Source organism: Populus alba, chromosome 14, assembly GCF_005239225.2.
Source record: "Populus alba chromosome 14, ASM523922v2, whole genome shotgun sequence".
Lineage (NCBI taxonomy): Eukaryota > Viridiplantae > Streptophyta > Magnoliopsida > Malpighiales > Salicaceae > Populus > Populus alba.
In genome coordinates this window covers 16,780,918-16,794,531 of record NC_133297.1, presented here as the reverse complement: position 1 = coordinate 16,794,531, position 13,614 = coordinate 16,780,918, and positions in this window count along the sequence as shown.

Here is a 13,614-nt window from a genome sequence, read left to right as displayed (position 1 = left end):
AGGTCTCTAATCCACGAGATCATGGCAAAATCTAACTGTCAACCTGCCATGGATAAAAAAGTGGAATGCAATCAATAAACAACTCTAATCAAAAGTGAAGTGCAAATAACATCTAATAATGAAAAATAGTATAAATACATTCACTTTTATGAAACAAAAGACCAACAAGTCTATGATATACTTTTTCAAGACCAATAAGTACATTTTTCATGCTTTTCTTCCAAACATCCAAACGAGTGTTTAGGAGTGTGGTAGCGGTTGCTTTTCAAAGTACTTTTCATTTCAAAACACATTAAAATAATTTTTTTTTTTAAATCATTTTTGACATCAACATAACAAAATGATCTGAAAACATAAAAAACATATTAATTTAAAGCAAAAATAAAAAAATAAAAAAATTTTCAATTTTTTTTAAAAACGCTTCCGAAACGCAATGCCAAACAAATGATTATCATTCTTTTTTACTTTTACAATCACTAACATTTGAATTTTTTTAAATACAATAATAAAAATCTAAGAAAATGATTAAAATTACAAACACATTGATCGTGCTTAAAAGTTTTTTTTCTTTGAAAAAAAACTTTTGATCCGGTCTGCAACAAAGCGCAAACACCTGACTAGTAATAAACTATTCTACATGTGAACAAAATTAAATATCTGAAAAAAATCATTATAAAAGTTTTATTAAGCAACCTAAAAAAAAGAAGAAATAAGAACCACTTGAATGTTAATTTTTTTAGATACATGTGGAGGGTAATATAGGTATTATAATTAAATAGGAACTTTCTTGGTAGATAAATTATAGAAATGAACTTATTGGTTTACAAGAGTCATAGAATTTAATAGTCATTTATTTTTTTAAAATGAATTTATTGGTACTTTTCCCTATAGTAAAATAGAAAGAGCAACCTTAGCCAATCAACTATAAATTCTTCTTCCCCTTTAAGATATTGCAGGTGAAAATGCGGATATGGAAAAGTAGGGCAACACAAAGCAATAACATGAACTTAAGGATTTTTTTTTATTGCTAAATGATGCTCATATCGACAGAGTAATGTCAAGGATAAACAACACAAAGCATTACATGATAAGGTATATGCATTGTAAAATCAATAACACGAATACATTGTTAGCATTGACAAAGTAGAAGGTCTAGACTGCGACCATTTCCGATACTTAGGTCTTATCATTGAAAAGAAGGGAACACTGAGGAACATATTACCCATAGAACCAAGGCAGAGTGGTTGAAATGGGGAAGCAAAATTAGTCTGTTATACGATAAAAACTCTACAGTAGGTTGGTAAATATTATGTAAGCGTGGTTAGGCAAACCATGCTTCATGGTATCATGGTAGTGAGTGTTGTGCAGTGGAAACAGGCATAAGCATAGAGTGTATCATAGGTGGGAAGGTTAAAATGGAAGTTTGTTAACAGAAGAAATGACTAGATAAGAAACAAGACCACCCATGAGAAGGCGGAGGGGGCTCCTGCCGAGGACAACCTCAAATTTGAGTTTTTAAAGATGGTTTGGATACGTACAACATACTATGGGATATCAGGCGGAGAAAGAGACCATCAAGATTTGATTCGCTTTCTTTTTTAGGTTGAGGGTTGACTGAAAATGATATGGGCTAAGGCCATAAAGAATGATCTATCTAGCATTGCAAAATCTCATAGAAAATCTAGCTCGCAACTGAACCACTGAACTGAATGGAGAGTCTAGACAACACAAAACAGTTCAGCTTAATCAAATTTCCTTCCATCGACATCAAAATCATCATCATCATCATCATCATCATCCTTTCTACTTGCTATCAGTATCGGTAGGAATATTGTATATGCTCTTAAATTAAACCCAAACCTGATCCGTGAGGTGGGCTTCCACTGTATTCCCATTAAGCTATTGGTAAAGCATGTGTATTTCTCAAAGCTCTTAACTACTCAAGATAATTGCATTATTGATGCGTATATCATGCTACAAATAACCAGTGTTTTAGCATCTTTGTAATCCCAAATTACTACTATTAGTTATGTAATCAACACATTTTTCACTTCATCATACTTCACAAGAACACACAGAGAAAGCCCATCAATTTGCTCTTTACAAGAGGGTAATAATTATTTAGTTTGTCAAAAAATCCATTTGACAAATTAATTAGAATAAAAGAAAACTAAGATAGAAGCATAAACAAACCTGGGTAGTCTGATTAGAGTTCTGGGGAGAAAAAGACTCCAGATTCAGGACTCTAGCTTCAAGGTCCTCAAATTGCTGGTTCATCTGTTTAACAAAAAAAAAAAAAAAAAAGAAGAATAAATAAAGATGGAGAAAACCAATTATGAAAAAAAAGGACAAGGAAAGGAAAAGGAGGAAGGCATTATACTTGATAAGAAAGGGCATATCTTTGCTTGAAAAGGTCTCTCCAAGCGAATTGTGAAATTGCAGCTGCTGATACCGAAAATCCCACTGTGAACCATGCCAACCTCGTCCTCACCATTTTTCTTGTTTCTTTCTCTTCTCTTCGGCGACTATTTTTTAGCAAATTCAACCCGAAATTATAAGGATTTTATTTTTACAGAGGGGCAACATTCCCCCCTTGGAATTTAGGGTCGGTAAAAGAGGTGTGATTTTTATTTTTTTAACTTGTATTTTTTTTTTTTTGTTAAATGTTTTGATTTGAAAGGTGAATTTTAAAAATAAAATAAAATAAGTTTAAACGGTATTTTTGTATAAAGCCCTACTTAGTTTAAAAATTAGAGTTATTGTTCATGTTTAGCTCTGAATTGCTAATGTATTTTTTTTATAAGTCAAATTTGGATTATATAATTTTTATTTTATCTCCAATGCAAAGCTTAAAGAAGAGCAAAAAAAATAAATATACTTTTACCTTTTATTTTTAGTTTTAACCATTCTAATGGATAAGCTATATGTTGCTTATTCTTGTTTTGAAAAGCTATTTTTACATTTCTATGTAAAGAAGCTAAAAGTAAATGAAATGACATGTATTCGTTGGCTAGCATCCTTTTTCTTTGTTTTGTATATGTTTGGCCAACTTTTTTTCCCTTTTTATAAACAGAACAAAAAGAAGAAAACAAACCTGCAAATTTCAAAGCTTTGCCTTGTGCCTCACCTTCTTTGTGATTTAGAAAAACAAGAATCAGTTGTCTTCCAGTTAATTAATAACATCAATTGTGTTAATTATCTGAAACCAAAAGGTATTCTTGCTTAAAGACTTTTTCTATCTTCTTTTTCTATCTCTTGATCTTTTGATGTTAATTTGCTATTTGTGATGATTTTTTTTCTTTGTTATTTTATGCTTTTGATATGGGTTAAGGAAAATAATTTTCATTTATGTTGTTGTCTTTAACACAATTGAAAAGAAGCAATGATGGTAGCTGGTTTATAAAAACATGAAGTGGAATGTCTTAAATTTATTTTTGATTGTCTGTTTTAATTTGAGGTCAATTAAATTGTCTTGTTGAAAATACAACCAAACCAATATATCAATCCTCTTTTAGTTCCCAAAATAGCCAAATTATAATGGTTGCATGATTAGATTAATGTCAAAATAAATAGAAGGCATCTATTATTATTAATTCATATGTATGAAAACTAAAAAATTGATAGACATTGAATGTGAGCTTCCTTTACATCCTCTTATGAGGTTTTGACTTGAGTTTTTTTTTCTATTTTTTTTTTAATGTAGATGGATTTAAAATTTTCAAGTTTTTTTACCAACTTTCTTATAAGTGAGTCAGAAGATATTCTCTCTTAACCAAGTGATTTTAATCAATTAATTGATGACTTAATATACTCGAATTTAAATGTCCATACAATAAAAAAATTCACTAAAACTTCTCACTAGAAGAAGATTGTTTACTTGTGTTTGCATAGTTAAATACAAGCAAAGTCTAATTACAGGAGTTGAACAACAAACAAAATAATTCTGGGTTCGAGTACATGCTTACTTTGTAAAGAATGAAGGAAACTTGAATAATCATTCCCAAATAAGCATCTCAAGTAGATGGAAATAAATAAATAGAGAAGTTGGTAAATTTGTTGGATTTGTTATTCAAATTGAAAATCACCAGTAAAATTGAATGACCGAAGAATCAAGGGTAATTTTAATATTCATTTCTATGTTTAATTGTTTAACACATATTTTAACATTATTGAATTTCTCTAATTTTTTACCAGATTAATGATGCTCGACAAATATATGCTTATTATGTTAGGAAATATTTCAACTAGAACATTGTTTGGTTATCTTAAAAAAAAGAATCTAAATGGCAATTTGAGCATGTAAGACAACATCAAAGGTCAAATAAAAAACAAAAAAGTCATGTTAATGCAAGTCTGGCTTCATTAGCTCCATCTACCCCTGATTCTGTTAGTTTAAAAAAAGATAGTGAACCGTTGATTTATCAAGATAGACCAATTGGTTAGAAGGCTGCAAATGAACGACTTAAATGTAGACAAGAAAAAGATAAAGTTGGGGAAATAACTGTAGCAAATCTCTTACAATAATTTAGAGATACTCTAGTTTGAAATTGAGGATTAGAAGAAACAAGATAAGAAAATTATGTTAGAGCAACAAGCTATGATGATTCAACAAAGTCAAGAGAAACAAGAATTGGACAGGATTGAGAAAGAAGAATAAATTATGAAAATGAATATTTCTAATTTGAATCCAATTTCTGCAGTGTATTTTTAGAATAGAAAGTTAGAAATTATGTAAAAGAGAGGTTTTAATTTTTAATTAACTTGATTGATTTATTGTTTAATGTAATGTATTTTTAATTAAATATGTAGAAATTTATTGGTTATTTTAAATATATTATTATAAATTGATATCAATTCATAATACTTTTTTCAAGTTCTTCTAACACTTAATAGCAATAATTAGGATTAATTAACTTAAAAGATAACAACTATAATGAATAAAAAACATAAAATACTTGAAAATTATGATAACATAAGAAGCTCAAATCTAATGATTCTACTCGTTGCCATATTGTTCCCACAAATATTCAATCAAATCTTCTTGGAGTTGAGAGCTAGTTGTTCTATCCCTGATTCGATTATGAATTCGAAGAAAATTATATAGTTCTGGTATTTCACCATGTGACATTGATATAAAGAAATTGACTTCACATTCATGATCAAATCCAAGGTTCATTGCTCCTTTATCCTTAATAATCATGCTATGCATTATTATGCAAGCTTTCACAATATTTGTAAGCGTTTCTTCATCCCAGTATTGCACAGATCCGTGTACGATTGCAAAACAAGATTACAGCACCCCAAATGCATGCTCCATATCCTTTCTTGCAGACTTTTGCTTACTTGCAAAATATTTTCTCTTCGCTCCTAATGGCCTTGGGATTGTCTAAACAAGGCTGACTAATTAGGATAAATCTCTTCTGCTAAATAGTATCCTATTGTATATTCATGCCCATTGATTGTATAATTGACATGAGTAGTACGACTTTTAGTAAGTGTAGTGAAGACGAGTGACTGATCAAGAACATTAATATCATTTAGTGATCCAGGCATTCGAAAAAAAAAGGTATGTCATATCCAAAGATCTTGTGAAGCCACCGCCTTTAGAATTATAGTTGGTTCACAATAATGACCAATATACATCCTATGCTATGCAGTTTGACATTTCTTCCATTTCCAATGCATATAGTCAATGCTCCTTAACATCCATGAAAATCTACACTACTCTCCAATTGATAATAATTGACAAATATCAGTCTTGTTTGGTGCCTTTAGATACCAACAACTTTCTATGAATGAAAGTTTTAAGACTTTCTATTGCAGTGGTTTTCCCAATTCAAAGATATTCATCAGTAAGATCTGCAGGGATACCATATATAGGTATCCTGTAAGCTACAATTACTTTTTGAAGGCAAGATAAACCAAGAACATCTAGAGCATCTGTCTTTTGTTTGAAATATGGATTGTGAAGCTTCCACTTGCATTTGCGATATGAAGAAAAAGACGACAACTCATCCTAAATTTTCTTCGAAATTGACTTCCAGTGAATTTAGGATTTTCAGCAAAATAATCATTATATAAGCTTAACTCACCTTCCTTTCTATTACGATTGACAAAATTGTGACCAAGAATAGAGCTACGTTACTCTATTCTCCACCCTTGATTATTCGATTCTTCTTCAACAACCATTGCGATAGCAACTTGAAAGGCGAACATGGGAGTGCCATCATCAAAATAAAAAATATCATAAAAGTTAAAATTATAATAATTCATGATTAATTTTAATGAAATATAATAAAGATTGGTGAGAAGAAAATGATGAGAAAAAATGTTTAGATATATGAGAATATTTATAGATGGATTTTTTTTCCAAAATTTGAAATCTTAGAATGTTGGCGGTTATTTTTTCAAAATTTAAAATCTTAAAATTTAAAATGTTGGTGGTCATTTTTTCAAAGTTTGATTTAAAAAAAATATTTGAAAAATCAAAATTTAAAATGTTGGCGGATTTTTTTCAAAGTTTAAATTTGAATTTACTTTTAAAAAATCAACAATTTTAGCAGTAATATATAAAACTGAAAACTTGAAATATTTATATAAATAAATTTAAAATTTAAAATTTTTAAATTTGAACTTAAAATTATATCTTTTAACTTTCATGTTAATTTATTAATTTTATATTTAATTTTATAAATTACTCATATTAACTATATAATTAATAACATCATGATTATATTATATATAAAATAGCTAAATTAGTTATATAATTATATTAAAATTAGTTTAACATAAAATATATTAAAATATAATTGGCTCTTTAATATAGTATCTTCCTATTAGAGATGCTCTTGAACCACGCCAACCTCATCCTCATCATTTTCTTGTTTCTTTCTCTTCTCTTCAATGACTATTTTTTAGAAAATTCAACCCGAAATTATAAGGAATTTTATATTTACATAGGGCAACATTCCACCTTGGATTATAAGGTTGGTCAAATAGGTTGTGTTTTTTTTTTTTTTTAAATGATATCTTTGATTAAACAACGATTAACCCTAGGTAATAATTACTTAAATCAAAATTTTAAAAATCATTAAATTTTTATTTAAATTATATAAAAATAAAAATATACTCTAAAAAACAACCTAATTTTTTTTAAAAATAATAATAATGCATTGTGAATAAAACCCTTATAATATTATAAAACAACTCTTATTCTCTTTTTTCAAAAATAAAGGAAAAATTGAATGGTATTTTATAAAATAACATATAAGATCTATTCTTAATTAATTTGGGAATTTAATAAATTAATTTCTTGTAAATATTATGTATTAATTATTTTTTAAAAAATAAATTTAAATTAATTAAATTAAAAAAATAAGATACGCGAGCCTGACTTGGATTAAGAAGCCTTGGCATGCCTAGGCCTTAAAGCCTAGGCCCATGCAGGGGCTTGTTTATTCCTTAAAAGCATCTTGTGCTCCTATATTTTTTAATGAAGTAGGTGACTTGTCACTTGACATTTCTAAATGAGGCACCACTGACTTTTCAAAATTCTAATTTTCAAGTTATTTTCATCTAAAACCCCCCTAAAAAGCAAATATAAACCAACCCCAAACCTTAAAAAAAATCCTTAAAATCATGCAAAGAACAAAACAAAAAATCAATTGAATCCCAACAATTAAGAACGAACATGATTTGTCATTTCCGTTATTTTAATAGGAAAAATTTATTACCACTAAACTTCTTTTGTCGAATGAAACCTTTTAACATTATGTTTGGCTATTTTTGTTGCTAAAATTATGACTTTCTTTTTTTCATCATTTTTCAGTGACTTTCTTTCTCTTCTCTTAAACGAATGAACTAGAAAATAAACAAATAAACTTATGGAATAAAAAAAAGTCAAAAATTTTGAGTGAGCCATGTATTTCTCTATTAGTTTACTTTCGAGTCCTTTATCTTTTAACTTAAAACAACTCAATTACAAGAAAAAAACAGTTTTAAAATGAAGAAAAAAGAAGAAGCTTAAGGTGCTTTTCTGTTTATATAAATAGTGAAGCATCTCATAAATACCCTAGTTTTAGTTGTTTTTATGTTAGCTATAAAACTTTATTTTTCTCACATTTAGTCCTTAATATTGCGAAAAAGTTCAATTTGATCTTTGGTATTTTTAAAAGAATTTCAATTTAGTCCTTAAGTGTTTTTTTTTGTTTTCCTTGTGGTTTTGAGTATTTATTTTTTATCTTAGGAATTCATTTTCCTCACTTGATGTTGTGAAAAAGTTTATTTTGATCATTGAAGTTTATGTAGAAGTTCAATTTGGTCCCTAAAGTATTTTATTTTAACATTTTTTTATCCTTGTAATTTTACTTATTTATGTTTTGATTATAAAACTTCATTTTCATCACATTTAAGTCCCTGGATATTGAGAGTTGAGAGAAAAAGTCACCAAAAAAGAGACGTGAGAGAATGATTTTGACCAATCACATTTTAGATATAAAGAATGATTCGTATTTATGTCAATGGATTTATCTTGGAGAGGAAAGTTAAATGAAGGTGGTTTTGCTCTTTAACTATACAAAAAAAAAAACATGAAGATTTGGGCCTATAAGTTTTTTTTTTTTGGTTTTATTATTGACATTTAGATGGACTAAAAGGTGTTTTAAAGGTTAAAAATGGGGTTATTGAGGTTCTTAGAATTTTGTTGTGTTTTTTGGTAAAAAAAGTAGAAATTTTATGTTTTGAATATTCAAAAACAAGAACCCTGGTTTCTTTAGTCACTAGAAAGACAACACATCATTCATCTAAATTATAAAAACTTTAGTGGACAACTTGTCATCTACTCATTTTTTTTTTAAAAAAAAAAAAAAAGAAGACGTGTGAGCCTGCCTTTCCAAGCTTAGGTGTGCCTAAGTTTTTTCCTTTTAGACTTAGCATTGCAAGCACAAGTGCGTTTGGATCATCATTTGAAGCGTAAGTAAGCACTAGCTTCATACATGTGGTCCTTATATATATATTGGATGCCAAACCAAGAATTGTGGAAATAAAACTTAATAAGGAAACCCTAAAACAATAAAAGATTTTTCAAGGCAATATCACCAAGGTGAATCACCTTATAAATGAAATTTCAAAAATAAATTTATCTTATCAACAAGGTTGACACTGATATAACAAGACATGTATACATTAAGAATATGATGTTTTTCACTTACAAAGAACTGGATGATATACACTTGTGCATACGGAATTCAACAATCTGCAAGGTACTTAGTGGTAGAAAGGTTCTGAAGAATATTTTTGAATAATTTCTCACCTTTAACAATATACTTTGTGTTATTGATATTAGGAAGAACTTAGTATATGACTCATTGTTGAGCAAAAATAGTTTTAAGATAGTATTTGAGAGTGAAAAATTTGTGCTCACTAAAAATGGGATAAAGTTGAACCAAGAATGAGTAAAAAGGGGGAAAGTGACCAAAATATTTGGTCATTATTTTCTAACATACCTTTTTTTTTTTTTTTTTTAAAAAAAATACACCTTAGAGCTACTTTAAGGCATTATCCTATCTTTAAACTTTCTATTAGAATGAGACAATTAATAATGAAATCAAATCCATTATAAATAATCACACATGGGAACTAATATCTATTTCATATGAAAGTAAATCATTAGGTCATAAATGGATCTTTAAAAGTATTAAACAAGATTTATTATTAAATAATTCAAACAATAAGAAGGTATTGACCGTTTTGACACATATTCACATGTGTCAATAATAACTTTGATATAAACATTAATAACAATCATAATGATTAACGAGCTTGAAATACATCAAATGAAAATAAAACAACTTTTTCAAATAATGACCTTGGTGAAGAGGTTTATATGGAACAACTTGAGAAGTTTGTTATTAAAACATAAGAAAAGAAAGTCTATAATCTTATCATGTCATTAAATAGTTTAAAACAAACACCTAAACAATGACATGAAAAATTTGACAAGGTTATTTTGTTAAATGAGTTTCAAATCAATGAAGTTAATAAATGTGTTTATGTGAAAAAATAGAAAATGAATATGTCATTATATGTCTTTTTATGAACAACATGCTAATTTTAGATATCAATTATTACATGAGCAAATCTATTAAGAAAAAATTTAACTAATAAATTTGATATGAAAGACTTAAGTGTTATAGATGTCATACGAGGAATAAAAATTATCAGGACATTTAATGAATTAGTATGTCTCAATCTCATTATGTTAAGAAAATTCTTGACATATTTTCTAAAGATGATAATAGCATTACCAAAACACTAATATATGGACATAGGTTTACATCTATATAAAAAATTAAAGTTAATGGAATAAATTTGTTAGAACATTCTCAAATAATTGGAAGCTTGATGTATATTATAAATTGCAAAAGTCAAGATATTTCATACTTAATTAGTAAATTAAATAGATTTACTAGTAATCCAAGTATGGATAATTGAAAAATAATAAATAAAGTACTAAAATATTTGAGATACACCTTATCCTAAGAGCTATAATATACTGGAAACCTAACAGTACTAAAAGAGTATGCTGATACAAATTGAATATTTGACACTAAGAATTTAATTTTACTAATAGATATGTCTCACACTTGGTGAAGCAGTTGTATCATGAAAATCCTTTAAGAAAATATGTATTAAAAGATCCATGATGAAATCAAAGTTTATTTCTTTTTATATAGCTAGAAAAAAAAAAGCTGAGTAACTTTAAAACTTATAAGCGAATATTCCTTGTTGGCCAAAACCAGTTTTAACAATTTGAGTCTTTTATGACAATCAATCAATAAGAGGAAAGACACAAATTACAATGTATAATGGTAAATCGAAACATAGACATTGTAGATATAATACCATTAAACATTTCCTCTTGAATGAGATTATTTACATGAACTATTTAAAGTCAAAGAAAAGTATTATGGACCTGTTAACTAAAGGTTTGTCAAGAGAGCTTATGTATAATTTATTGAGGGGAATGAGTTTAAAAACTTTAAAGATAAAAGATTATTAATGATGGTAACCCTATCTAGTTGACTAAAGATCTCAAGATCTAAGTTCATAGAAAAAACTAAGACATATAATATTTATAGTAGTACTTGAAAATGTTTAATTTCTGTATATTCCCATGATGAAAAAGATACTAGTTACAACATAATAAATGGTGAGTTATGCTATTAATGACTTTTATATATTAGTATATCAAGAGGCGTGTATTAGAATACTTTTAATGAATGATCACTAATATAAGTAATAAATGTAGCCTTTTCTTTGATATTTTATAAAAGACTGAATCCTAAGCACTCAGAAAATTGGGAGTTGTTCAGGGTCAAAATAAACAAAATTGTGAAAATCATAAGAAATCTCAATGTAGAGAACTATATGAGTATTATTGGCTTGATTTATATAAAAAGATTAGATATTTCAAGACATCATGTTCACTAATTAGCTAAGTAAATCTAATAGTATTTTAATAAGAAAGGTTTAAAGCCAAAACCTAACATGATGTAATAATCCACTAAGTCATCATCTCTCTATAAATCTTTGAGAGACAATAAACACTAAAAAAAATATACTTTATTATGTTGAACTACTAAGGTCACTAATAACAAAATTACTAAAGAAAAAAAAAACTCCTTATATAGAAAAGCAAAAAGTAAACTAGCAATATACAAAAACTAACCTTGAACATCATTTATATAGTGTAGTAGCGGCAAATGCCAACATAGCATGTCTCTGTGTATAAGAGAAAAAACAAAAAATATCATAATTAAGTCTGAGAAAAAGTCTATAAAACATCATAAGTGATCAAAAGTGAAGAAGCCATCGAGATTTGACGTACTCTCTTGGATATATCTATATATAGTACGTCTTTGTGCTCATATCCTACTTCTTCATTTACAAATATTGTCACAATCTAATTTTTCACCTCTAAAAAAAAGTATTTCAATAAAAAAGGAAAACTAAATATTTCAAGGAAAAAATTGAAAAAAAAAGAAAAAGAACAAAAAGAAAATGCAATTAGAGACATAATTGAGAAGAAATTGAGAGAAGATGATTGGAATTAGCTAAGTAATTAAAATAAAATAAAATTAAGGACTACATTGGAAAATGTGGCAAAATAGAATGACCTTTGTAACACAATTAATGATGAAATTAAGAGGAAAAAAATGTTGAAATTGAATAAATAATTAAAAATTGAAACGCCATGGACTTAATTAGAAAAGAAGCCAATATTGAGGAACCATTTTAATAAACCAATGATGAAATCAAAGAGAAAATTTATTTCAAAGTTGAAATTGTCTAAAAATAAAAGAAATAAAAGTTCAATGACTTAAATGGAAAAAGAGAACTTTCATGTAAAAAGAGAACTTTCATAGGACCTATTTAAAAAATAGAACTTTCATTTATCTTTAAATGATGTTGTTTTGAATTCATGTTGTTAAGTGGAACAATGCCATTCCACACTTCAAAATAACAAAAAATGCACCAAAAAATACATTGTTTTGGTGCATAGATGACTAATGTCTTCTTCTTCCATGTATGACAGCTTGTGATTTTTTTTTTTTCATGGCTTTTGACAATCCTTCATCCATTTTCTTCTCTCTCCCACTCTTTTCAAAATTTCTAAACAACAAATCATTTCTCTCCTCTACATGTGTACTAAATTCTTTTTTTTAAAAAAATACATGTTTTGACCCTTTGATACCATTGCAAAACCGGTGCAAATAAACCAACCCATGCATGTTTGTCCAAAGTATACAACAATGGTAAAGGATTGAGATTGACCCAAGTAAATTAATGTTCATGATCATTCCACCAAGAAAGGTTTCAAGAGCTTTATTCTTACCTATAAATATAGTAGCAAAGCAAGAAACAAGTTGAACCATCTTAGAGAGAGAAAATTTTTAAGATGATGAGAGAAGAGAAAAACAGAAATTGAGTTAAGAGAAGTTAAGCTAGCCTAATTCATAAGATGGTAGAGGAAAAAAAAAAAAAGATTTTAGCAACTCCTTCTCCATCTACAATGAGCCTTAAGGTTAGCTCTCATTTCCTATTTTTTTTTTCGTGAAAGTTATGCATGGTTACTATTCACAAATATAAATAATGCAAATGTTACTACTATTCATGCATGATTACTATTCATTCATGCATTTTTATTTTATTTTATTATTTTCTTTGTGTTGATGTTATATACATTTTATAAAACAAGGTCCTTTTGTTTTTATATATATGTGTGCATTCAAATATTTATTTTAAAAAAAAAAAAAAACAACATTAATGAGTTTTCGTCAAGTTAGAGTCATTTTTTCATTAAGTTTCCTCTTAAAAACTATACCATCACTAGCACACTACCATATCTGCCACCATACCAGCTTCTTCACCGTCTTCAGCAAGCTTTAAGGCCAACTCCCATCTCTCTCTGTTTTTTTTCCCCTTTTCTTTTCCTGAAAGATATGCATAGTTTAATATTCATAAATATAAATAATGCATATGTTAATATTCATGCATGATTACTATTCATTCATGCATTTTTATGTATTTATTAATTTTTTTATTTGCTTTGTG